Here is a 26,835-nt window from a genome sequence, read left to right on the forward strand (position 1 = left end):
AGTTAGGTGTGTGAGCCCCGGTATGCGTTGCGACCGGTGTGGGTGACCCTACGTGCAACGAGCTAACGAGTGCAGCAGCAGCGTTGCGTCGCGGCTGCCGCGGGTGCGCTCGAGTTTCGGCGGGCGTGCGCACGTGGGCTGCTGCCGCCGACCGGTGAGCGTGCAGGGCGTGGAAGCCGCCTTCCCCCAGGAGCAAGCCAACGCTTAGAAATCCCGGGCCGATGCCCGCGTTCTGTGTGAACCACGTGCTCTTTCTCTCTCTCTCTCTCGCCGTTTCGCCGAACGCGGGTGTGTAGTCGGGCGGACGCGGTTACGCCCCTGGCTTCAGCTTGCCTGCTGCTCCGCGTGAGTCGGCGTATTACGCGCCACACCGAGAGCGTTCTGCCCGCGCGAAGCTCGAAACGTCGCCGAGAACATTATTCACAGAAGTTCTGCGGATTTCTGCGGGACTTTTTTTTTTTTCGAAGTTTCTTGCCGTGGGCTTCGACTTATATACCAGCAAATTAGGCCTACCGCTGGGGGCATGCCGTCTGCTATGGGCGTCCTGGTTAGACCGGATGGTATATAGCGACTGCTCTGAAAAGGCGCGAATCTTCCTCCACCTATGAAGCTTGTTTCCAGATGGTATCGGAATGGTCCCTGTGTATAGCGCTCTGCTGCAGTCGTATTGACCACCTGGGGTCATATAACATGCATCTATATTGAAATATATGGGCGTTTTTGCATTTCATTTTTATAAACTCGGGATTCCCTCGTCGGTACTTGCTAAATATAGCATTCCTGTTGGCCGAGAAGACTGCTGCGTCCCGATTCCACTCTCTAGGACAGACGCTGCGAGACAGCTGTCGTTAGCTGATTGTAATACCGCGTGTGTATATATATAGGCGCAGCAGGCTGCGCAGACTAAGCCCTTCGCTGCACCTCCTCCGACGCGAAACGACTCTATGTGGGTTGACACTGAGAGTTGCCTTCACGATATCTTATTCAGCACTAATTGAAATGGCTGACAGTCCTGCATGTGATGTCTGCGGCTGCGAGGAGAACATTGACCACCTATTGTGCGTGTAATCAATTTGACGTACAAAGAGATGGGTAAATGTGATGCAAATGGCAGGGGCAGGGAGGTTAATCAATACCCAATGCATTGAGCTGACTGTATGATCGTCCACTGATCGTACAAACACTACTGGAACTCCATCCCCAACGATCATCGGCCCAGAAGGCAGTAAAGGCACTTTTGTGCTTTTTTGTGAACGACTGGCTTGTGCGAGCGCATTTGACTGCATGGTGCTGTCCGCGCATGTGCACACATTTAACGCATCCTTCTCTCTCTCTCTCTCTGCTCTTGGCCGAACTGTCATTTCAGTGGAAAACAAAGACAGACCTGACATTTCTGAATGCAAATCAGTTGTTCCCTTTCACGTTGTTCTCCATTGTACTACTATACATCATGAAAATATTCATCTGCCGGCCTATAAGCCTGCAGTCGACTCTACTCTCCTGGCGATTCCCCTTTCCACTCGTTTAATGCAAAGTGAAGCAGCTGCCTCACTGCTACGGCACGGGAAATTGGCGGCCAAGTGCTTTGCTATTCGCAAAGACGTGTGGAGGAGCAGCAACGTTAATGATCTCGGTAATAGCGTACGATTACGCTGACACGGGAGAGTATGTCGCGATGGTTCCGCGGGGTGATTTGTACCTGTGCGTTGTTTATATGTGAACTCACTCTGCTTAACCTCGCGTCTCGTCGCAGTCTTATACCTTTATTTTTCTATAAGGAGGTATGCACTGAGCTCGACCCGCGAGGCGGCGACAGTGTTGCTGCGGCACCCGCGCCTGATTCACGGTCGCGGAGAATCGAAAAAATGGCAGAGGTCTTTCTGGCGCGAAGATCTGATCCCTATCTTATGGCTCGCCGTTCGCATTGTTGGCTTATCCAGTCGCTGATATACAAGCAGGACGTTTCAATGTCTCGTGCGCAGTGCTGTTGGTATTTGCTTATTGAACAGGTCTACGTACAATGTTTACGTATCAGGACAGACTACGCTCCGACGTGGCCGTGCGTCAACTGAGCTTCGGTGTCATGGTGAACTGTGCTATGTTTGGATACAGCAGTCACACAAGAAAGAAACTCGGTGATAGGATTATGTTGTCCAGATTGGGTTCCTCTCGACACGTGGTTATCTCTCTTCTTAACTGCAACCTTAATGTAAAAGAGCACAGCAGCTATGTGCGAGCACGCCTCTGCCAGGCCTGCCTTGGAGGTTCACTGTGCCGCCAGCACATCACCGTTTTCTTTTGCGAGAAGCAATGGTGCGAGTGGCTTTTCATTGAATGATTGTGATTGACAAACCTGGGAGGGCAAAAAAAAAGAAAAAAGGAAAAACTGTTTTGGCAAGACCAGCAGAATTGACGTAACATAGATATTACAAAGGCTGTGTAAAATCAGTGTTTAGACAGTAATACAGTTCTCGGGGGGATCTTTTTTTTTTTTTTCAGTGAAGCAAATTTAACGCTATCCTTTAACTCCGTGTTGTCCTACACAAGTGGACAACACGGAGTAAATTCCGTAATGAAAGCGATCATGTTACGCGAGCACTTTGACGCACGGCTGCTGCACCCAGCCGCTCGGTCATTGTGGCCTTCCATCGACTTGTAGGCTTTCGGTTGCTCGCAGGTCACGGAGCTCGTTGCATTCGCAGGGTAATCCTTGATGTCTGCGACATCCACGCGAGGCAGTAGTCCGACATCGCGCCGAAGCTGGTGATCTTTGAGTTCGAGCTGGTCGACACAGTCGCACGAGCGCACTTCGTCTTCATTACGCGATTTTTTCTGGTTCACTGAACCCACGCACGTACGTGCCTGTACGTGCCTGTTAGGCGCATCGTTGACCTAAAACGTACCACTCGATATCCAAGTCAGAAAGGCACTTTGAAAAGGTCCTTTGACGGTTCGTGCGTATTGGTAGGCTATACCTGGCGACGCAGGCCTGCACGCGTAGGCAGCGCGTGCAGGCCTGCGACCTCAGTTATGGCGGCCTCCGCGGATGCCGCTAGCCCTCCTAGCGGATGATGTCATGTGCATGCCCCCTATCGTATTGTTTATCATTCATGAAGGTAGCCGCCGTGGTCGCTTAGTGGCTATGGTGTTGGGCTGCTAAGCACGAAGTCGCGGGACCGAATTCCGGCCACGGTGGCCGCATTTCGATGGGGGCGAAATGCGAAAACGCCCGTGTACTTTTAGATTTAGTTGCACCTTAAATAAACCCAGGTGGTCCAAATTTCCGGAGTCCCCCACTACGTCGTCCCTGATAATCAGAAACTGGTTTTGGCACGTAAAACACGATAATTTATTTTTTTAATTATTCATGAAGTTCGTGGCCGTTATTTTCTCCCCCCCCCCCCGCCCCTTAAATAAAGGTACTGCGGCGACACCGACTATACAGCGAGGTTCATTTCTGACAACTCTGAAACTTAGCTTTTTTTGACGCCTGTACCGTTTTAAGGCGTCGGGAGCTGGGGAAGGGAATGGGTGAGGAGGCTAGGTCGGCGGCTCCGTGCTCGAGAGCGCGGAGAATACACGCCCAATGTTCCGTCGCATGGAATCAGCGGCGAAAAACAGCAGCGTCGAGACGAAGGAGGGCACCGCGTCGATAGCACGGGAGAGCTCTCGTCCGATGCTCCGGACGTAGTACGGGCGGCCCGCTTTTAGCCCCCGTCCCGCACCTGCGTGGGCGTCCCCCTTCGGGAAGGCAGGGGTAGGGAGGGGGGGGGTGAAAAAAGAGCGGGAAAGTGTCCGGGCCGGTCGTCGTCGCCCACCAGGGATCGCAGCAGCCTACCCCCTACACACGCAAACTCACGCACGCTCGCACGCGCACTCTGGTTACTATTTTGGCCGAGTGATCCCGCCGTGAGAGCGAGGGGGCGGCGGGCACACACACATCCGCGCTTGCTTTGCTTGCTTGCTCGCCCGCTCGCACGCAACATGTTGCGAGTGGACGGAGGAGGAGGAGGAGGTGCAGTGGCCGCCCCGCTCGGAGCTCTCGTCCTACGCTAGCTCGGCGGCTCGCTGCGTTTTGGCCCAATAATTATTTGCGCGCGTGCGCGCGGTCTGCCGCCGTCCGTGGGAGACGATGATCCGCCGGCGACGGGGAGACTGTGAGGAAGGATGGCTGGCGGGGAGACTCCGCGGCAGTTTGGTAGTGTGCAACTAAAATGTGGTTACGCCGTCCGGTAGGAAGGCCACGAAAATGACAGGACGTATTGCACCGCAACGCATGGGCGCCTATCAACGGCGTCCGATGAGTGTTGCGCACTCCCGCGTTCTAGCACGTCGATGCCTAGTCAGGTCGGAAGCTGGACACATGCGCCTCAATATGAGCGGTGAATGCGGGGCCTAGAATCGCAGCATTTGGTACTGAGAACTGTTTCCTCCGTCCGCCGCCAGGTTGTGTGGCATGGCGCTGGTGTTTGGGACGCGAAGATTCAGCGCTGGTTACTCGGACCAATGGAACGCATGTACGTCACGTGAACAAAACGCAATCGACGTTGCGTTTTTGTACGCTTCATCCTGTGAAGAGAGATGCAGAGGGAAGGAAAGGAAAGGCCGTGAGGTTGACCAGACTGACCAGTTTGCTACCGTATATGTGCGAAGGGGAGTGTGCGTGTGTGTGCGTGTGTGTGTGTGTGTGTGTGTGTGTGTGTGTGTGTGTGTGTGTGTGTGTGTGTGTGTGTGTGTGTGTGTGTGTGTGTGTGTGTGTGTGTGTGTGTCGGAGAGAGAGAGAGAGACAAGAGATTAAATTATACGCTTGCACTAGACGAGGCGCAGCGTTTCTGCAGTCCTGTGAACGTGCTTGCTTTGCTGAGCCTGTAAAAGTTTACTGTATCCCTGCTGTGTGAGTTCTGAGAGAGAGACGACTGCATAACAGACGAGGACAATAGCTGGTGCTGTTTCTCTGGGCCTTCTCTGTTGTGCTCTGTTCTACTTCCGAACAGCAACTATAGACGGGACAGCTAGCGGAAACCTTTGTAAGCTCGCCTGAATTACGTCGCGCGCTGAGGCGTGCTGCTGTGATCGTTGCAGTTGTTCTTCTTTTTCGTCATCTCTCCTCTCTCCGGCGTTTCGGTATGTCTTCGGCAAATCCCGAGATGCTGGGAGAAGGTTTCGTGGATCACCGCAGTGCTGCGTTCGTTTTTAACCCGTTGTAGCCTAAACACCGGAAAAGACACCCACGAGGCATCGCTTGCGGCCGTGCATGGCTCGCCTTCAGGTCGTGAGTTCAGCTTACATCATGTACACGGGGGCATGAAAGGCGAGAGAAAAAACATTCTCGTGGGTAGCCCAACGAGCTCTCACCCCGCTCGGTACATACACAGCTCAGGGCGTTTGTACGGGACAGAACCGCTGGCAAGGAGTTGTCCGAACGCGGGGTCAGTACACTATGGCTTCGCGTGGGAGTCGGCTGCGGCAGCGGCACGCTCTGCTCTCAGGCGTTTGCAGGGCCTGTCAGCGTAGCGCGCTGCGTAGAGCTGTCGTTTTCCCACACGCGCCGTGTCCCCCAGCCGCCTCCGCTGGCCACGTGCGCCGCCTCTCCTCCTCCCCTCCCCCTCCCCGGCTTCGATCGTGTTGCGTTAGCGAATGTGATGAACACGACAGCGGGCTCATCGGCGGTTTTCAGTGTCTGCTCGTTAATATCGGTGGGCGCTTGATGTCATTCCTTTCCCGCATTTTGGAGTTGGGAAAATTTCCTGGAACTTCTGAATATGCTGCACGAATAGTCATGAGAGCATGGCGCATGGCCTCGGACAAAGAGCTGTTTCTGAATTAAGGTAATCTCTCTCTCTCTCTCTCTCTCCGTGGAATTATGTCACATATAATGTATGTCTATTCGCCGCCTCTCCCATCTATTCTTTAATGTAAGAGTCAGCTCACGGCTGCATTGCCGATCGTAGCTCAGATCGTGCACCATTGAATGCATGAGGAGACGAATTGCCGTCTGATGTTGTACATTCAACCATAAGCGTTGCTAATGGCGAGCCATTGTAGGTTATCAACAGAATTTTTTTTTTTTTTTTGCATAGCTACGTTCGTTGTAGGTCTGGCTAGTCTTGACCATTTAATGCTGTTATTAGACCGGAATGGCTGGCTCTCCCATTTGCGCTCAGTGAGGGTGTGAGGAGACCGTATCGAGCACCCATTCTGGCCATTGTTCCCGCTTTAACCAACTACTCCAGACACTGCAGCGTGCCTTGAGCACACTGGACGATCGGTCTTTTTGCTGAAGCTGATGTCCTGGGAATGTGGTGTCACCCACCGTCAGCCCAGAAAGCCGCACGATCGCTTCTGCATTGCCTGAAGGCAGCCGACTTGATTGCCGGACTGTGTGACACATTGCGCCTTGTCTAATGCGCGTTGTAAGTCTGAACTAGTTATCTTTCTTTGTTTCTTGCACTCTTCTATTCCCTTCCCCGACGCCATATTTGAAGGCCGTAGTTTACGAAATTCGTATTCGATTAGAAAATTCCGCAATTCAAACATTTCATTGTGTACTCAACCATACCTTGCAGTAAATCAATCTTTCACTGTATGCTTAGGTGTATTGTTGAAGTTTTCAGTGTTCTTTGAACGCTGTAGGAATGCGTTAGATGACACAGTGTGTGTCCTCGTATTGTAGCACCAGTCATATCACCTATGTGGTTTTGTTTTATCTATCTATCTATCTATCTATCTATCTATCTATCTATCTATCTATCTATCTATCTATCTATCTATCTATCTATCTATCTATCTATCTATCTATCTATCTATCTATCTATCTATCTATCTATCTTTCTTTCTGTCCTTCTTTCTTTCCTTCTTTCCTTCTTTCTTTCTTTCTTTCTTTCTTTCTTTCTTTCTTAAACGTTCTGACGGCACGCCAGCGCTGACCGTCTTATATTCGGTAGTGGAAACGCTGGTCCGTTTATAGAATCATTCCATTCTTTATTAACACTATGGGGCTGTGTCGAAGTAACTTCACAGCGCCAGAAACGTCTGCACTGTTTTCTTTCCGTAGTCACATTGGCCGCGTGCTCGGCAGTGCATCTGGAAACCCTAGGTGACCAGTGCATGTCTCGCGCTCGCCATTTGCGTATAGTTGGTGATGCACAAGAGTTTCTTTACTTATAACATGTACTGCTCAGCAGATGCAACACAGGACGAAAGAACACAGGTCCCATGGTTTTCTTCGCGTGATGTGTCTCAAGAGAAGCGTGGCGATATCCCCAGGTGACCGCGACAAAGAGCTCGTGATCAGAATCTTTGTGCCGTTCCCTGTCATTGGCAGTCGTAGTGCCCATGCGCACAAACCGCACGGCATGTATAGTGCGGTCCATTACGGACGGGAACGACGTAATTTATAAGCGACAGCTGCTGAAGTGCGAGTTCAAAACGTCCTTGCCAGGAAAGCCGCCACGTGCGCTTCAGACAAGTTGACCGACATTTTTTTTGCCCGTGAACAACTTGTTCTCGACAGCTTATGCCACACATAAACAAAAAAACTGCCACGTGGCACGTGAAAACAACTTGCGTTTTGACAATCAGTTGCTGTTTCGACGCGACTAGTGTCACGGAACATCCGAACACTCGTTTGCAGAAAATTGACGACGGCCATTTCGTGTTGCAGTCTGACACAGCGTTCCCAAGTTCTCTGTACGGTTGAGCTGTCTCTGCCGCAGCCTCTCCGTTCCAGCGGAGAAAAGAAAAAAAGTTCGGTGGTTTCGGATGTCAGCCTCGTGTTCCCTTTCACGTTGGTCGCCCCCTATATACTCCGTCTTATCACCAATTTCGTGCATTGCAGCGAAGCTCGCGTCAGCCAATGCTCGAATAACGAGGCCCGGAGGCGCGTTTGAGGAAAGGGACGAGAGATTCGCGTGCTGTTAATTCTTCCGTGAAGCTTCTATTGTATCGGCGTCGCGCTGAGGGTAATCAGAGGCCATAGGTCGACACATTAAGCGAATGCTCACTCATACTCATCCACCAATATTGTTTGAGGGATATATACTCATTCACACCTACCGGCACCCACTCGTGCTCATGCTCGCATCCAGTCTCACTGACCAGCACCTGTACACTCACGTTCGTACTCACTCGCCAGAAAGTCGCTCGCCTTCATACTCACGTATATACACTCAAACTCAATGCCTTTGTTTGATACTCGCGTTAGTCGGCGCTCACTCATCTTAATGCTCGCGTCCACTCAAGCTCACCGGCACCCATTGCCGTTCATACCCGCGTCTCAACGTCAGTAACGCACCTTTCGACACCCGCTGACACCCTATTGCACATCTGTGAAATCGGTGTGCGTGGAGCTAGCACGAGTCACTGTACTCGTGAGTATGCCGACCTATATGTCAAGAGACTGCCAGCGGAGGAGCCCTTCTTCTGGCCATCACTCCTGGTCGGCGGGCGCGAGCCACTTTACCTTTCGGGGCGCTGCATGGAGTGTGTGCGTGCGGTTGAGTATAAGTGTATGTATTATACGTGCACATCCAATGCGTACGTGCGCGGCTTGCGAGCCTCGGCTGCTCCTGATTGATGCGTGTGTGCACGCGCCATCTCGCGCTCACCAGGAGGCTGCTTCTCTCCCGCTCTGTTTTCTCCTTTGCCGAGGCTTCTCCCCCCCCACCCCCTGCCCCCACCCCCTGCCCCCTCCTTACCCTGCTGCCGGAGGTGGGAAGGCAAGCACCTTTGACCTGTCGAGGACCTGTGCTGTGCATCGGGTTAAAGGCCGCCGCCGCGCTGGCGCCGATTTCACTGGGGCTTGTCGCGCGTCGCCACTTTCTCAATGCGCGTCCCGGGGCTTAGATATACACTCGCCGCTGCGCAAGAAGAAAAGGGCGCGCGAATTAAAGAACAAGAAGTGGCAACGCGCCGGGGCGGAACGGCGCTAACGTTTTCGCCGAAAAGGGAGCGGCGACGCGCCGCCCTGTCGCGTGCTCGGTTTTGTAGGTGTCAAAGAAGTGAGATAAGCTTGACACGCGAGTTTTTAACCACCCGCATATATGCGCTCCGACGTTTCCTTTCGTAAACTTTAGTTTTCCAGGAGTTGCTCGATTTCGTGATTTGCGTGTGGCACCCCTGAGAGGTTACGGAACACTCTCGCATATTCTCCTGTAAGTGCGTCGCCAGAACTCTATATGTGCTCTCTCTCCCTCTCCCCCTTCCCCATCTTTAATCTCCCCCATCCCTCTCCCATGTGTAGGGTAGCAAACCGGTTACGCTAAACTGGTTAACCTCCCTACCTTTCCTTCTCCACTTTTTCCTTCCTTCCTTCCTTCCTTCCTTCCTTCCTTCCTTCCTTCCTTCCTTCCTATATGGGAGGTGCTTTTAGCGTGCTTGCTATTTTTCTCTTTTGTCAGGCCATTGTTCACGTTTTGCTCGAGTGCGAGCGCTTCCTGGACGTTCTTGAAGGTAAGTGAAAGGAGCGCGCTAATTATCTCGAGGTGTCTTTTATTGGAGCAAGGTCGAGCGTATACGGTCTATTTTGGTTATAAGGGGGTATGCATTGATGTCGTCGAGGCCGCCATAGTTTTGTAGTGTCATCACAGTGAACATAGGTGCACTTTATGGCGATCCGCCTAGCTGTTTACTGCATCACAGTGGAAGCCGCGAATAGGAAAATAAAATTGCGTACACTTGTCACGTGAATACTCCCTCCCTCTACGGCTTGTGTGAATATATAATATTTGAACTTGGTTGACAGTTCCTAGCGTCACTTATCAGCACGTAGGCTTCAGACGCCGTGGCCGAAGGCTCCGCATTAAAAGGACACCTCCAGCGTCGGTACGTGACGTCACCAATTTCAAGCTATTCATATTTTACCGATGAACAATTAACTAGAGGCTCTTGTAGACACCGTCAAAATCCATGTACTCATGTGGCGCTGGTGCGCGAACTTCAAAGCGGCGTCGCCACACGTCTTTTCGGTTGGTACCCCTTTCCCTTTTTTCTTTTCCTTTTTTCCTTCGAAGCCTTTTCTCGCGGCAGGAGTAGCGTTTTTAATATTGTAGAACATGTATTTATACTGATATACGTACCGGTGAAATCGTTTTTTTCTCTTCGGTGACCCTTTAAACTTGATCGCCCATATACTTTCTTTAACGTTCACGAGCGCCTTGGGAATCCAACCCGCGCCCTTGTGCTCGGCAGTATATCGAGCGCCATAGCCATAACCGGTGCGGGTTCTTTGAGTGCAACGGTCCAAGTCGCCCGGAAGATATCGAAGCGTGATGATCGCCTACTTGGACGGACTGCAGCAGGGTTCTCTCTCCTTCTCTCGTTTTATTTCTTCGTGCGTATACTATAAATCAACCCCGGCTTCTGTGAATGAACGCGCATGTGTTGTGCGGGAAACATCCCTGCCGTATATTTTGAACGCATGGCGAATCAAACTGGCGACCAGGCCCGTATAAAGGGGGCCCCTTCTCCGCAGGCAGCCCGAGTGAATGGCGTGTTTGCTATGGCTGAGTATCGCAGGGCAGATATGCATACTCCGTGTATAATTTACAAGGCGTTTCTCGCCCATTCCTGGCTACGCCTCGCTCAATATATCATCCGCTCCTAAGGCTGTACAAAATGTAGACTATGTATCGACTGTGTGAAACCCTATGCGTATATATCAGTTCACTGATAGCGAAAGTAGCCGGACTCTTTTTTTTTTTTCTCCCTTTCGCAAGGTGAGAGGGCGTGGAAGAGTTTGTAACGCCACGTATTTATAGAAAGAGGCATGAAACACGGCCGGTGTTGCAGATATGTGCAATATATATGCACAGTGTATGTAAGTTGATTGACGAAAGGTTTGGTTTTCGGGCATTTTATTATTATTAGTTTTTGCTTACGCTTCCATATCAAATATTTATTTAGGCATTCTACGGAAAGTGTAAGACCTATAGACTTTGGTGAAGTTCTAAGAGTGCTCTCGCCTTTTGAGACCTTTTCAGGCGAATTCCCTGGCTTTAAACAACAAAAAATAGTTATGCATGAACAGGATTATTGTTTTCCTCGATGCCTCCTGCGATCTTTCTAAGTGTCACCTGAGTCATTAGGTACCTTAATAATTATGTCAATGATAAGACATTTACGCATAAGGTTAGACAACCGATAAGAACACACAACGGTGGCCTTTCATCTATGCGGCATTCCGTTATTACTATGAGGATTGATGTCGTTGTTATTTGCCTCGTGTGGCGTTTAGTTAGAGGGGCTTGCAGGTACAATCAGAACGAAGCGCTTTTGCTAGGTAACGCTGTCCTTGAGCTGCCAGTCCGTAGGCTGCTACTGGTGGGCAGGCACAAAGGGTTGCACAAACGCACATCGGTTTCTCGGACACTGTCTAAACAGCGCAAAGCGCAAGTACATGAGATCCCCTTTCCCATTCTATCAAAATCACCGTAAAGCAATATTCCGCCGCCATCCTTTGTTTAAACCTTGAGAAATAACTCGTGTATGCGTTGACCCCGAAACGTCGGAGACTGGCAATCCTGTGAAATTGATTATTCCAAAGTATTGGTCTGTAGAGAAGAACAGATAGGTTGGTGAATTGGTGTCGATTCATAGCCAACTTGGAATCATAGCTGGCTTTGACAGCGCGGACGCGACGATGACACAGAAAGAGAGAAGGACTGTCCTATTCGTTTCCTCCTGCACTGGGTCCTCGTCCGGTGACACTGCCTAAATCAGGCCCGGCTTGGCTGACTGCTCGCTCCGTTCGCTATTATTGTTTCTTTAACGTGCACTCGGGCATCCGACAGACAATTTTGCCCGGGCGGTCCCGTATGTGTATGGAATAAATGTGTAGCGGAGTTGGGGTGGGGGGCGGGGGGGCTTTGGTGGCTTGAATTCGCCGCGCCCGCCAGGTCTCTTTCGGCTGGCGCCGCTTTTGCCGGATGCCGTGTCGGGTGGCCCACAATCGGACGCCCAATGACAGCGGTTCACGTGTGCCGGATCGCGCATAGATGTCTCGTCGTCGTCGCCGTCGCGGTGGACGGCGGGACGTGTGTCGGCGTTGTCGCGGTGCCCGCCGTGCGTTGTTGTGCCATTACCACAAGCCCGGATCCCGAATCTGCAAGATGCAGAATCTATCCTGCGAGCGCCATAACTCTCCCTTCACAAGTCAAGATGCTGCGCCTTCGTGCGGGAGAAGCCTCGGCGGAGCAGCGTGTTTTGACGTGTCCGCGTGTGCCCGACGGCCCGGCGCCGCACCTCCCTTGCCTGGAGGTCACCGCGCGCGCGAACTTTGAACCGGGTGGCCAGCGCGGTCGCTGGTTGGACCCCTCGGACGACCGTCGTGTGCTGACTTTGTATTGGGCCGGTTGAGTGACAATGGGCCTCGGGGATTATAAAAGCAGAGACACGCCGCTCGAAAACAGGATCTGCCGACCCCACCGGGAGAGAGTATCGCTCCCGACTGGGGTGAGATGTGAAACGCGTTTTCGCCGGACGTCGTCGTGCGAGAACAGTCGCGTTTGTTGTGAGCACTCGGCCCCAGTGCCGACCCGTTCATGTCCTGTATGATAACCTGTATATAATATATAAAGTCCCTTTTGTTATTCTCATCGACGCCAGGCTCGGAGTCTTCGCTACCAACGCTCTGTCACGAAACGGGTGACGAGCGCTACGGGACCACAAAGCCGTTATCGTGGTGCAGCGGTTGAAGTTCGTAACAGCGTGCAGCCCCGGTGGAAGGGCGTCGCACGCGCTTTTCTTCCGGCGGCGTGGGAGGTTTCCCCGGCGGGAAGCCGCGCGTCTGGTGTGTGCGCCGAGCGAGTTCCCGGGAATCGGCGCCCGTCTCCCGGCCTCGCATCCGGGAAATTCGGGTGGCGCGCACCTCCCCTCTCCGCCCTTCGCGGCAACCTCTATGAGCTGCGCTGTGTCATGGTGTCATGGGAGCTGCTGCCCCTTGTCGCGTTTGGAAATCGCGCTGGCGGGCGGCTCGCACTCGTGCCAGTAGGTGGCGGCGCGACCTATGCTGTACTCAGTTCGGGCTCCTTGGGGATTTCTTCCGACAGTAGATGGGCCGTAACAGCCTGACTACGCTGAATAAGGTTAACCGTGCCCTGTTATCCGTGATACGGCCGGGTACGCTTACGTACGGTATATGGCATATGCGGCAGTGCTAAAACTCTAAAGACACGACGCTCGCTGCACTGGAAAGATACTTCAACGGGTGAAGCATGTCAGAAACTTGTTAGATGTGGTTGTGTTCGTGCGACCTGGTATGACTAATACCTCAGTCGCACGGGTAGTTTCGATATAAATTCGGTCCCGATGAGGTTTGATCGCGATCGGAAGTGTGTGTGTGGCACCAGTATAGGTCGTACGCCGTGTCGCACGCGGCATCTGGTACCACGTGCCTCCTGATGCAGCATTTTTACAGCTCGCAATTTCTTTGTTTCCGTGTGCCGTGGAGAGGTGTGCTCTAGAGGGCGTTTCCGCGTGCGTCGCATTTCTCTGTGCGCTAACTTTCTCGAGGAAGCGCATGCAACTTAACTATTGGTCCAGTCCGTGCGAACCGTTCCTTCGCCCATAATGAGGTCCTTCACTGTATTCCAGGCTTTTCCCGCGCTTTGCAGACTGCATACCACAGGTGGTATTGGTGGCGCCCGTGTCTTGCATTGCTGCTGCGAGTGTATCGTCTCTGCTCGACTAGCCTTTGTTCGTGCGTTCATCACAGTCGCCCTTGATATAAGTGACCGGGAAAGTCACCGCATTGCAACCGGAACGGGCGTACACGACAAGGTTTTCGGTACAGGAAGCCGGAGGGGCCCTCCTGGAGAAAGAGGTCCCGCACCTTAGCCCGATAGCTGCGGGCGCGTCTTTGGTGCGACCCGACGCGCAGTTCTTGTGTCAGCGGAAACTGCGCCCGAGAGACGAGCCCTTCTGACTCGACGCCCACACCCGAAGGAAGGGCAGACCCTCGGGGCGACTGCAGTGACTGCTCGCGCGTCTATCTCAGACGGAGTTCACACGTGCCTGGATTCCGTGTGTGAATGTCCAGCGAGCCCGGATGTCCAAGGAGACCATTTAGCATATACGCCCTATGTTCTAAAACGCACTTTTGATCGGTATAGTGTTCAACATCTCAAAGGGCACTGAGAGATGCCACTGAGTGGGCAGCTCCGGACTCATTAGGCTCACGCTCTCGTTGGAATGCGGTCACAGCGTCTGGGAATCGAATCCGCTACCTCGTGCTCAGCGACCCAGCGTCGTAGCCGCTGGGCTAGCGACCCTTAGGGATCATTGGACATTCAGTATAGTCGCGGTTGCATGCATTGTGCATTCCACCGTAATGGATATCAGAGCGAAGCATTCTTTGCCTCTCCCACCCACTTTGGGGGTGCTGCTGTCTTGCCGAGTGAGCTACTTGGCCCACTGGTTATGTATGTGCACTGGATATATGTGGCCGAATATCCAACTTGGCCCACTGTTTGTGTACGTGCACTGGATATATGTGGCCGAATAGACAACTTGGCCCACTGGTGATTTACGTGCACTGGATATATGTGGCCGAACAGACAATATTTCCCACTGTTTATCTGTGTGCACTGGATATATGTGGCCTAATAGACAACTTGGCCCACTGGTGATGTACTTGCACTGGATATATGTGGCCGAACAGACAACTTTGTCCACTTTTTATCTGTGTGCATTGGATATATGTGGCCGAATAGACAACTTTCTGCTGACTTGCCGAGTAAACAAGGGTACCTGAGTGTGTGCCCATTCTTGACCAATCCCCCACAATGGGTATGTGCCACTGGGACACAATGTGTATAGAAGCCTTAAATGTATTCAAATATGTGTCGTAGTTTTATGTGCCACACAGACACCTCTCATCATCATCATTGCGATTCTCTCACCAAGCATATCATACATTGCCTTCGCCCTCGTGACACAAGCGGCTACAAGCGATGAGGCTGTGCTGTCCAGCGCTACTTCTGCTACTTCGCCGACTCAAATAAGCTTCGCGTCACTTATATTATCACATTGCGTTGGTTCTGACCGTCGCTGTAATTTTTTTTCTCTTATCGTCTTTAACGCGACCAACTGAACATTCGGGCCTCCATCATCCCGACGTATGCCTGCCGTCCCGATGGGCACGGACCACCGCACCCATGGCGGCAACGAGTCGCGCGCGGCGTTTTTTGCGGAGGAGGAACGACTCGCGCCGGCGGAAGGGGCCAAGGTTTATTTAGTCTGCCGTATATTTTCGGGGGTGAAGAGAGGGGGACCTCCGCCGCTCCTAGCACTGCGCATGGCTGCGCGCGCTAACGCCTGACGTTCGTTGTCCGGGGAAAGAGCGGGCCACCTATGCCCGGTCCGAGATGAGAGGGATCCGGATTAGTGCGGCCTTCGCGCCGTTCCTTGCTTCGCGGCTGAGGCCGTTGAGGAAAAATAGCCCCCCCCCCCCCCCTTTGACGCGCGTGTCGGCGGTTCGCACCAGTTTCGCGATGTGTCGTCACTCCCTTTCTTTTTCCCTGTGCAGGCTGTAGAATCCTCGCTGCGAGCATAGGTGAGTAGCGCTGTACAGTTCTGTGTGCGAAGTGACACACTTACGCTTTGAATTATGGACCGAATTTAAGCTGAACTGTACATTTGGACCTGCCGCCCATGTTCATGGGGCGCCCTTGCTATCAACGGCTACAAGCCAAGCAGAGAGCCGTTAGATGTCGAGTGAACTTTCATCATGATTATCTTCATTACATATATAAAATTTTCGTTTAGCTTATTTCAGCACTTCACATTAGACGTGCAAATAACTTCCCCCATGTTTTCCTAGGATTCGTACGCTTGTGACATATGCAGCGACATGCAGTGTCAGGTTAAAGCCGGCCAATCGCATGTATAGAAATTTTGAAATCGGCCCAACTTCAAAAGATTGTCATCCAGAGGAGACAGTATACGAAGCTACAAAAGAAATTTATACGGGTTCCTCATAAAAAAATTATTCGCAATTGACGAATTCGTGTTTGCCCGGGTATCGAACCCGGCGCCAATGCTTTTGCGGTCGCTTTACCAAAAGATTTAACTTGTGACTATACCGCTTGTGTTGGTGTCCCGCCTTCCCTGTACGCACACCCACATTTAAATACCTTATTTTTAACGCGATAGCGTTAAGGGCTCTGTGTCACAGAAAATCCGGCGTTCAGTGCCGACTGTCTTGTGATTGAAAAATCATACGCAACAACGCAGGCCTGCGCGTGTAGCGCAAAGGCATTACTGAATTAATTGAATTTCTCAAAGTAAAATGCGTCAGAAAAATCGTAAAGTACGACTTACACACAACCTAGAGACAAGATGGCCTCGGATTGTAATTTGAATATACGAGAGAACTTCATTCTGTTACGCGGAAACTCAAACACAAACCCCTTTTCCAGCTTTTCTTTTTTTTTTACTATTCATAGAGCGGCGCGCCCGGTTCCTTGCAACACCATGCAGGTGACGCTCGCCTTCGTGCATATATAGCGTTCCCCACGAGCGTTTCCCGGTAAACGTTATGGTTACATAAGCTGCACTTGCCGGGAAGGGTGAGAAGCAGTCGGGAATCTTTGAATGCTATCGCGTACCATTCTTAAAGGCGAAGCGTAAACGTCCTCCAAATTTTTACAGCCGAGCTGTATATGTCTACCCTCCCACAGAGTTTTCAATGTCCGTGCCTCAAAACTCCCGCGCCCTCTATGAGGAGACAAAGCAAACCAGTGCATGTGCTGACACCTGGCGTAGCAGGATGAAAGTTATATAAGAAACCACCGAGTACATAGTTTCATACAGTGATTACTAGAGGGAACTCTAGCGCAATTGTCTACGGGAGCTCGAATCGGGGTGGTTCAGCCAGCGTGGGAATTATGGGAAGTACATGGATTCACCTAAACTTCGTTCTTCTGGCTTTGAACGTCTCTTCGACTAAATTCGTCATTTTCAACAAGGTATTGTGTAATAAATAATTACATAAACATTATTAGAATCGTCCGCAGGCACGATTCGAACACAGGACCTCAAGCACAGAAGCCCGATATTGAAACCACTACGCCCACAGACGCCGTTTTCTTTCTTCGTTGCCTGCACTGAATTCACCCAAAAATAGATCGTAAGATCGTACCAGCTCAGCAACGGCTGAGGAGAGAAACAATGAAAGAGTAAAGCCCGTACCACGCAGTGAAAGCTTCGAAACAGCGGAGCTGGTGGTCGTTTTCTCAAGTTTGAACTCGTGTTTAGCGCAATTTTCATGAAAGTGTTTTGTCTCGTCGTCGCTTTGCTAGAGTCGAGCTTCGGTTCCGGATTGCACACGCTCTTCAGTTGCGTGAGGTTGTACTCAAACTACAGTCTATCACACACCTTGCAGCTATGGCCGCACTGACGGTCGAGGAATTCTCTCTTGAACCGTCCATCGACAACCTCCGTGGGAGGGATCTCTGCGTCGACGTCTCTGCTCGGCCTCCTATCTCAGATTTGGGGGTTAGCTTGCCTGTGCTGACGCTTGGCTTGGGGTGCCTTCTTGAAAATAGCACTTCTCGGCACTTCTCGCTAGTGCTATTGATTACGCTTAGACAAATTGGCTCATTGTACCTCCATGGGCAAAAAGGTGTGCGGACCGCAGGGTCGCCGAAAAAACAGAATTTCCCCGTAATTGACGTGCATAAACGGAAACTGATGAGTGCACTAGAAAATTCGTAATGCCAAGTTTCGACTTAGTATTTGATTTTCAGTTCCATTAACAAAGCAGAAAACGAGTTTTAACGCGCAATCCCTGGTCCGTATACTTTTGCTCACGGGTGTACAAGTAAAAAAGTAGTGACGAGAAGTGACATTCCTGTCGAACAGAGCGCTGAACGTTGATTCGCTCTCCTAACATTTTATTAGCAATAATCAGCGTTGTGCAACCTCTGTACGCATGCATCGACAAGCGGCGTAGAACGCTGTCATCAATTTCTTGCCGGCAAGCCAGCGTTTCGAGACGCCTTGCGCGTTTCAATTTGGGCACCAGCTTGTCAGGTTGAGCCGCTAGTAGTAGCGATTGTGCATGGTCGCAGATTATTGTACAGACGCGGAAGGGAAGAGCTCCAAAATGAGTAAACTTGTACGCTCAGTAGTGAGCTTTGTTTTTTTTTTTTTTAGAGCTCCGCTGGTAGTCCGCATTCACAGAAGGGAATGGCTGCGATTTTTTTCAAGCGAGACTCGTATTGGCTCACAAGTGGCGTTGTCGTGGTCATGCAAAAAAAACCAGTTGCTCCCAGAGCAGAGCAGCTGCGGGAAAGGGTGGTTTGATGAGTTGACAGCTGCGCCGGCGCCAGAGCGGGAGTCATTAGCAAGGGTTCCAGCTGCATAGGAGCGCGCACACGCCACGCGCCCTACTAGTCGGAGCCGTTTCGCTTCGGCCGGGGAGGAAAAGGGCAGGAAAGGGTTTCGCGTGCGCTGCGCCGCCTTCGTTTTCGTTCAGTTCAGTCGCGGAAAACAGATGGGACGGCCACGCGTTGTGCGTTCCCCCGAGGAACGGGCAGCCTTCGACGAGTGGCGGCGAGAACTGGCCCGTGAAAGGGCGCGCAGGTCCGGCCGCGTTAGAGCCGCCCGACCCCAGGCAATCCGACAGCAACGAGAAGATCCCGAACTGAGGAGCGGGAAACCGAAGCCATCCGGCACCGTTACCTGCGGGTTACTTAACCGTGACGAAGGTCAGGTTCACGCTTACCCCCGTTGTCCGGTAGGGGAAGGGTTGCTCATTCTTTTTCTAAAGTGTTTCATACGGCGCTTCAAACAAACAGTTGATAGTTCGCGCATAGTTTGCGCGTTCGTCCTTATCCTTCTTATTGTCTCTGTACGGAAACCAGAGCAGTTCACGAATAATTCAATAGTACATTAATGCCACACCACTTCTGGCGAGCTAACCGCACCTTTTATCGTTTTTTTTTTCTTTTCAAATCTCGATCTCGTTCTTCCTGTTGTATGTGTGTCCAACAGTCAACAGAATTCGCGTTTCGACTTCGCAGGAGGAGGAGCTGCTCAGTCAGCCTGTCGCGTTTCGCGGCCCACTCGCGTCGTCGTTCACACTCGCACGCATGCGGTAATCAGAAGTGGCCGGGTGCTCTGCGGGCTCCGTGTGTGCCACCTCGCCCTCCCCCCCCCCCCCTTCCTCGGAGACCATACCCGCACGGTCGACAGTCGTCGTTTGCCATTCATGCACGGCGCGTCCTGCGTGCGCTCACGATATCGTGAGCGTCCGCGTACGGCGGCCAGGAAATGGGCGCGCCCTCCGTTGAGAGAAGAAGAAAGGTACAGGAATACGCGGCCAGCACGCAGGTGAAAGAGAGGATACCTCGCGCGGGTCCACTTCAGAATGAATCGTGGCTTCCGGAAGCCGTGGCCGAGCCGTGTCGGTGTCATTTCTCCATGAATGACAAGACGTCTGCAACGCTATAGGAGGCGGGTCAGCTTAAAAGAGATAAGGGAGTGCCGAGTTTGAGCGATGCTCTCTCTCTCTCTCTCTCTCTCGAACTGGGCGACGGAAGTGGACCGTGGTGCTAGCCAGCTCGCTGCCTCTCGCTGTCAGCGCTCTCACCGAATGGCACAGCTTTCGAATCGCATGCGCAGCTCTGCAGTGTGCAACGTGTTGTGCAAACTATACCCATCCATTGGCGGAAGTAGACGCCCACCACCTAATATGGCCTTGTTCAGCCGTGCAACTGAAATGCTCCCATCTCCTACAAGTCTGCCGTCGTTGTACAGTGCCACGCTTACCTGCGCTTGCTTTGTACACGAAAACAGGTAACACAAAAGACTCGTTGAATTCGTGCACAACATGCCTTATACAGCCTTATATACGGCACATATATAACGCATATTAAACAGCATCTTGTCGGACTGGACAAGATGACGGACGAAACAGGACCCGACATGGCGCGGCCCACATCAACGCCTACGACCTACGATTTGTTACGTTGCAGAAGTCGCTTGTAAAATGCATTTACAGTATTTACAAGAGAGATAACGATGCATAAACAAGACGGCGGTTGACACCGATTCCACCTGTGCACGTCAAATCGTCTTCTGACTGGCGCCACTCTTGGTTGCGCCGTAACAAATTATATATCGTGAAATAGTCGTCGGCGTGCCTAAACATTTTCGTCACTTTGGCTATGTCAACTTGCGCATTAGGAGGCCTGTCACGCTTTAAAAACAAATCATGCAATACAACAAATCTCTACGCACTTATGTATTCGCTTTCTTGCGGCCTCTACCGCGCGCTTGAGTCTTGAGTCTTGAGACTTGAGACGTAAGTTCACTCGGACCCAGTATATCTACTTATGATGCCGCATCATGCAGACCACCACCACCCAGAGTACTTACCAGTGCAGCTACATGTTTCTGCTACGCATACAGCTGCCCACCAAGCTGTCCACCATTACCACCGTAATTTCCAGCATGTCTACTATAGTTTTCATCATGTTTACCCCAAATTCCAGCATACATCGTACCGGAATTTCTCAATTGGGTGTACCTGGTGTAGTGTCCGTGCTGTCTACTCGTGTTTCCGCAAACTGTACCATCCATTCACCGCACTCGGTATGCTCTACCGCTCCAATCGATCACAACTCACCCAGCTTTATTTCAGCAATAATTAGCAAGTGAGCCACGTGTTGTGCACGTTTAAAACCAGTAGGCTTTATTGGCTGGCGGCCAGATTGCAAAAAGCTGCAGCCCCCCCCCCCCCTTTTTTTTTTTAAGTTGTGAAGCATTGGAATGTACGCCAGAGTATACGAATGAGCGCACGGCACCTGGCGTGAGCCCTGGCCGTTGGAGCGCACTTGTATGCGCGCTGTAGATTTCCCGTGTGTACGTAGTGTACCTTTGGATGCTGGGGAAAAAAAAAAAACACTTGGGACGGTTTGCGCTGTTTCCGAAAGGCTCCGAATGCACCCTCGCACGCGCTCTCACGGATGCGGAAGGTGCGGTGAGGTAAACACGGGACAGCAAGCACGGCTCTCCATATTCCGGGCTGAGTGCTGCCCCGCCAGAGATAACGCCTGCGGCCCGGCTGCTTTTGTGCCGCCCCACTTGTCTCCTTCGCCGCTGTGGCTACCGTGTGTACGCACACGCGCGACGTATCGCGTCGCCAACGTGAAGTGTGTGTGCGTGCGTGTCAGTGCGAAGCGGAGCGTTCCGTTAAAAAAAAAAGAAGAAAAGCAGAACGCGCGGCTCATATGCGCCCTCATGGTGTTATACGGTATGTAAGCACGTACGGCCCGCCCTGAAGATGTGCGTCGCCAGATTCGTCACCCGCTCGACAGACAGTCCGCCCATATAAGGCGGCGCGGTTCCCGTTTTCACAGGCTCACTTCGTGCCTCTCGGTTCCGCCCTTCTATCCGCACTGTGGCAGCAGTGTATTAGTGAACCCGCACAACTTTATTGTGGAATTCTTGGCACCCATATTTTCCAAGCTAAGTATTTTGTCCCGTATATGCACTGTAATTTGCATCCTTGAAGGTGAATTATAAGGCTGTAAATCAATCTATAATTCACGTCCTTACACCCCAAAAGGGTGTAGGCGTGCGAGTTATAGACAGATTTACACACTTGTTCACTTTTAAGGGTGCGAATTTCAGTCTAGTCAACTACAGGTGCGGGTTCTTAATGTATTCAAATGGAAGGAACACGCCACGTGCATTTGCGTTCAGGTGTGCAGCTTTCTTGGGCGTTTTGGAGTAACATTTATATATTAAACAGCGTTTTAACTGCGCAGCATATCGTTCCATCAGGAAGGTCATATATATTTGCAGACCGTTTATGCAAATTATATTCTACTTAACCAGCTGGCGGATTATTTTAGCGGTTAAGCCTGCTGGGACCGGTGCTTGTAGACATTACAAAGGTTTATACGTCCGTGGGCGTGCGACGTACTCTCTCTCTCTCTCTCTCTCTCTCTCTCTCTCTCTCTCTCTCTCTCTCTCTCTCTCTCTCTCGTGACGTATATGCGCGTCTTCATATGTGAGGAGAAAACGCGGACACACTGCCGCGCTATGTCATCGATGCATGTAGCTGCATCGAGGCACGGACAGTGTCCGAAGCACTAAAAATGTTTTTTTCTGCATTTCTTCCCGTCTTCGAGTCGCAATAAACCCGGCAGCATGAATGCCATACACTTTCGAAGGAAGAGCGTGCAAGCGACATTGACAAACCTCGTTCCCGATTTTCCGCCTTGCATCGAGGGCGAAGAGACTTGGGAATGTGTCTGTTTATCTTGTACTGCCTAGCAAGAATGCCTGTGCGTCGCGCGCTGTCTCCTCAACAACTTCCCTACCGCTTTTCTTTTTCTTTCTTTTTTCCTCGTCTACGCGCGCACGTGTAGTATACGCGCATGTAGCGTTTGTGTCTGCTTCCTGTCCCCGCGCAGACGCGGCGCGGGTCAGTCGCCCGTCGCTCCATTTGGGCTCCTCGATGCTTAGCCCACATTCCTGCAGCGGACAGCGGGCGAACGCTGCATTCAATCGCGCAGTTTGGGCCGTGTCCTCGTCGTGTGTAATGCAATGTGCCTGCTGGCGTTCCTTTGTTCTGCGCCGTTTTTCGAAACCTGCTGCGGGTGGCAGCAGCAGCAGCAGCGGCAGCCACGAATGCACTCGCGCGCAGTCGTCGCGGCCTGCCTTCATGCAGCGAAACGGCCAGCAGCAACAGACAGCCGCGGCGGCGACGTTGGCGGCGCGGTTGCCGAAACAAACGTGCCCGCCACACACGAAGAGACACGCACTCGCTGGCGTCGTGCAGGCTGTCGCCTAGTTGTGTTGCGCTATCCACTTTCCTCAAACGCAGCTTCACTGGCGCAGGTTTCCCCATTTTTTTCACTCGTACTATAACATGCACGGTGTCTCATTTAGCTTTGGTATCGGTTCAGCCGCTTTAGGTTTCGTTTGAGACTTCTTTTACCGCAGGCAACTGGAGCATGCTGCTACAGGATACTTAATACTGTGATTGTAGCAGCGAGCTTAGGTGTCCACGGGCTATTGCATGCCACTGCCTCGCGGTCGTATTTGGTGTAATCTGCGGCGACCGTTGCGTTGAAACAGTTTAAACCACTACACGTGTCTTTCGTAAGGGTACATTTAGCATAGCGTAAGCGTACAGTCGTACAAGGCTACGGCGGGATGCCGAAGACGCATACTACCCGGGAGCAACAGTACTGGTGGCGACGTCTTGCGACGCTGCGTTCTGCTGTCGTACACGAGGTTGCGGGTTCGGTCACCCACCGCGTGGCGCACTGCGCAACGTTGCGATGTTTCACCTCGACATTATATCGACATGCCAGCTCCCACGCGCAATGCGCCTTTTGGGCCATCGTGGTCGGCAAATATCCTACGGCGCCTCCGGCCGTTGAAGTTGTGCTGCACCTTCGTTGTAGGTATAACGAAGTGATAGCGTGATACATACGTCTATTGTTCCAGCAGTCGCCGTGTTGCTGAACAGGACGGTACGAGGACGTGCTATTGTGGGCGTGTATAGCGCACGTTTCCGTCAGCATTGTCCTTCTCGTTACTCGAACGTTGGTCGTTGTTTTGCACGTGCTATTGAGGCACATCACATGCCGCAGCATCGTCGTGTTTCTTTATATATAACGTTTTCGAGAAATTCGTTTCCGAAGTTGACGACGAAATACGTTAGTGTCTTAGTTCCTTTTGTGATTTTTGCGTCAATGCATTAAACGACGTTTTCATTAAAAATTAAGGGGGGAAAAAACCGTGTTTTCTTACCGCTAGCTTGATGGCGCCTACCTTGACAGCCATGCTGTCTTCGAAATTAGTTCCAAGTGGATATACCTTGCAAACTCACTGGCTACATATAGTAAATTTCGAAATGTGCCTTACAGTAATTATTTAAGGAGTTATTTAGTGTATTTCGCTCAATTAATTATGTGTTTCGCTTTCTCGAGCAAGTAATGTCTGCCGCTTTGAATAATCAAGCTCGAGGAGTAGAATTAAAATATCTGCCACGGGCGATTTTCTAAAAATTGTGTAAAACTTCAAAATGGTCACCCCTTATACCTACATACTCTGAGAAGCCGTCAGGTAGAATCTGTGGTGTGATTTTAAAATGATATTGTGGAGTGGAACAGGGGGCTAAGAGGTGAAGCCACACCGGCGCCATTCTACTCAAGGCACAAATAAGTCCGACCGCGGACCGATGATCAGCAAACCTGAGGGACCTATACACTCGAGCTTAGGCTTTTGCGTACTCTTAAGTTTCTTGGGTACGCTGTTTCTAAAGCACGCTATTTGTAGGCATATTTCGCAATTTTTACGCCGATGGACACGTGTCCAATAACTTTGGGTCCACAATCTATAAAAAATCCCTATCGTCACGCTAAGACATGCGAATTACGCGTTTTGCTAGCACAAAGAGAGACAATACGAAAACATTTGTAGCACCCCCGTCCTGCATTCATGGGATCGTGAAGCTTGACATCTGTCCCAGGGTTCGTGACTGTCAAGAATGCTGACTACAACCTTTAATAATGTAGGGCCTCTTATGGTCGCAGGCAGTGCTTGATGGGTATTCTTCACACTTCGGGCATTTGCGGCTCTCGATTTACAGTGCACTCTAAAAAAAGTTTACACCCTTTGGGGTGTATATCTGCCACACAACAATAATCGCCATCTGCCTTGCTTGCGTTTCCTTCCTTGAAAACGCCGCGCCCGCAACTTTCTTGTCGGCAACGCTATGTCATGCTGATAACGCGCATGCCGTTCGTTACTGAGAAGTACCGGGCTCGTAGGAGCGCACGCAACTCTGCCTCATCGCCAAAAGATTATAATGAAGTCTAGGGTGTCTTGCCCTCTGCTAATTTTGTAGGAAACTCTGTGCGACTGTAGTAAGCGCAGTCATGCGACGTGCTCTCTCCGAGCTACGCTACGCCTAAAATACGTCGGAGCCGCGCTCCCCGCTATCGTCGCTTTTATATAGACGTAGTACGCACGCCACCGGTTAGGCGTAGCGTGCACGCGGCGTCGAAGCGGCGAGCAACAGCGCTCTGTGCGCCGTCGTCGCCGGTTCTCTTTCGGCTGGCACACGAAGAAGGGGGTGGATAAGCACGCTTTCGCCGCGTGCCGCGGATGCCTGCCTGCTCGGCCGTGTGTGTGTGCCTGTGTGTGTGTGTGTGTGTGTGTGTGTGTGTGTGTGTGTGTGTGTGTGTGTGTGTGTGTGTGTGTGTGTGCGTGTGCGTGTGCGTGCGCGCGCGGCGACGATTCCGCTGCGGCCGCTCACTCTTGAGCTCATCATTCCTTCGTGCGTGCAAGTGTGTATCCCAAGCGGCACATACGCGGCTGCTTTTTTTTTATTATTTTCCCTGATGGCACACGGCCTTGGGCTCGCCGAGCGTGATCGTATGTGTGCGTGTGTGCTGTGGCGTAACGCCGCGTATCTGCGGCCGCACAACAACTACGCACCACGAGAGAGAAGAGAAAGAGCGCGTACTACTACTACTACTACGCCGTTTTTTTCTCCTACGAGGTCGGCGCGCGCATGCGGAGCGAAAGAGCGGACGTGCTTTGGGCGGAGGACGCCGCGGCGGCGCCATTGAGCAGGAGCGGCGGGCGCGAGAGAAAGCCGGGGGGGGGGGGGGGGGGGGGGCAACAAGAGTGCGAGCGTGGATGCCACAGAATGAACAGAGACTGCTGGTATCACGAAACGGTTCTCTTCTTGTTTCCCTACGTTCCTATATTTTTTTTGTAACTTGGACGAGTGTAGCGTTTTGCCTTGTCGCTTAGAAATTATGACGGGGAAAAGAAAAGAAAAACCCGAATAATGACACGGAAGTGGGGAGGGACATGGAAGTGGGACCGTCGGCGGGATGTGCTTTGAAATCGATTGAATGGAGATTTTAGAAATAGCCGATACAAGGGGCTTGGGTACCAGCCATAGGGCGAGGGGGGGGGGGGGGAAACCGCGAGCGTCGTCGGCGTGGAATTAAAGAACGCATTTGCCGTCGGTGTGGCGTCGCCTCGAGTGCGTCTTAAATTTCACGATGGCGTAAAATGTGTGCCGTAATGCTGTAGGGAGGAAGGACTGCAGCGAGATCCCCGCGGCACGCATTTCGACCGCGATAACAAAGCGCAGTTATTGCGCAGCGCGAGACGGACGCGTCGACTCCGCACGAAGGCCACTCCGAAGATGTGTTCGTTTACTTTGGTTGCCGCTTTAGCGTGCCTAATAAATGGCGCTTGTGCCGGCGACACCGCGGAGCAGAAGTTCGTGTACACCTTTGCAGTTAGCAGTAGTATGTGGGAAGGAGCTCTGACTTCGTTTTCGAAGCAACGCTTATATACTCGTGATGTAAAATCTGACACGTGACCGTGTTCCAAGTAGCTTCGCTTAATGAGATTTCGTCGCTTGGGTCACGTCCTTGTTGTTCGTATGTGTTAAGCCGCTGTGGCATCATGAATACAAGTTCTGGTGTTTCCTGTCGTACTACCTACAAAGGACGAGCAAAACGAGAACAAGGTGAAAGCAGGAGCCAGCGTTTCGACAAATGGACTTGTCTTTTTCAAAGTTTAAATCGGCTTAAATCCCGATGAAGTTGATCTCCTCAAACGTGGTCAGACGTTTTGTCCCACGAACAACGCGGTAAATGAGTACGAACTCCACAAAGGTATAACAGAGTTTTCAAGACGCACGCGCATCAAGGAATTATTTTTCCATAGGCCAGACGTATGAAAACAGGATAGAGATTTTCTTAGAACACCTACGTGGACACCAAACAGCCGAACAGTGCCCAGACCTTGATTTATACGTGAAGCTAATCTCAAAAGAAATTCGAG

The 26,835-nt window shown here is 51.7% G+C and overlaps 1 protein-coding gene across 1 annotated transcript in view; it reads left to right on the top strand.

Annotated features, from left to right (window-relative positions):
• Positions 1-9,399: 9,399 nt before the first annotated feature.
• Positions 9,400-26,835, top strand: part of Shc (SHC-adaptor protein) — an 82,811-nt gene continuing 65,375 nt past the window's right edge. Inside the window, exon 1 of the mRNA XM_065445090.1 lies at positions 9,400-9,450. The gene's annotated coding sequence lies outside the window, so the exon portion shown is untranslated. The remainder of the gene's footprint in view (positions 9,451-26,835) is intronic.

Source organism: Dermacentor albipictus, chromosome 1, assembly GCF_038994185.2.
Source record: "Dermacentor albipictus isolate Rhodes 1998 colony chromosome 1, USDA_Dalb.pri_finalv2, whole genome shotgun sequence".
Classification (NCBI taxonomy): Eukaryota; Metazoa; Arthropoda; class Arachnida; order Ixodida; family Ixodidae; genus Dermacentor; species Dermacentor albipictus.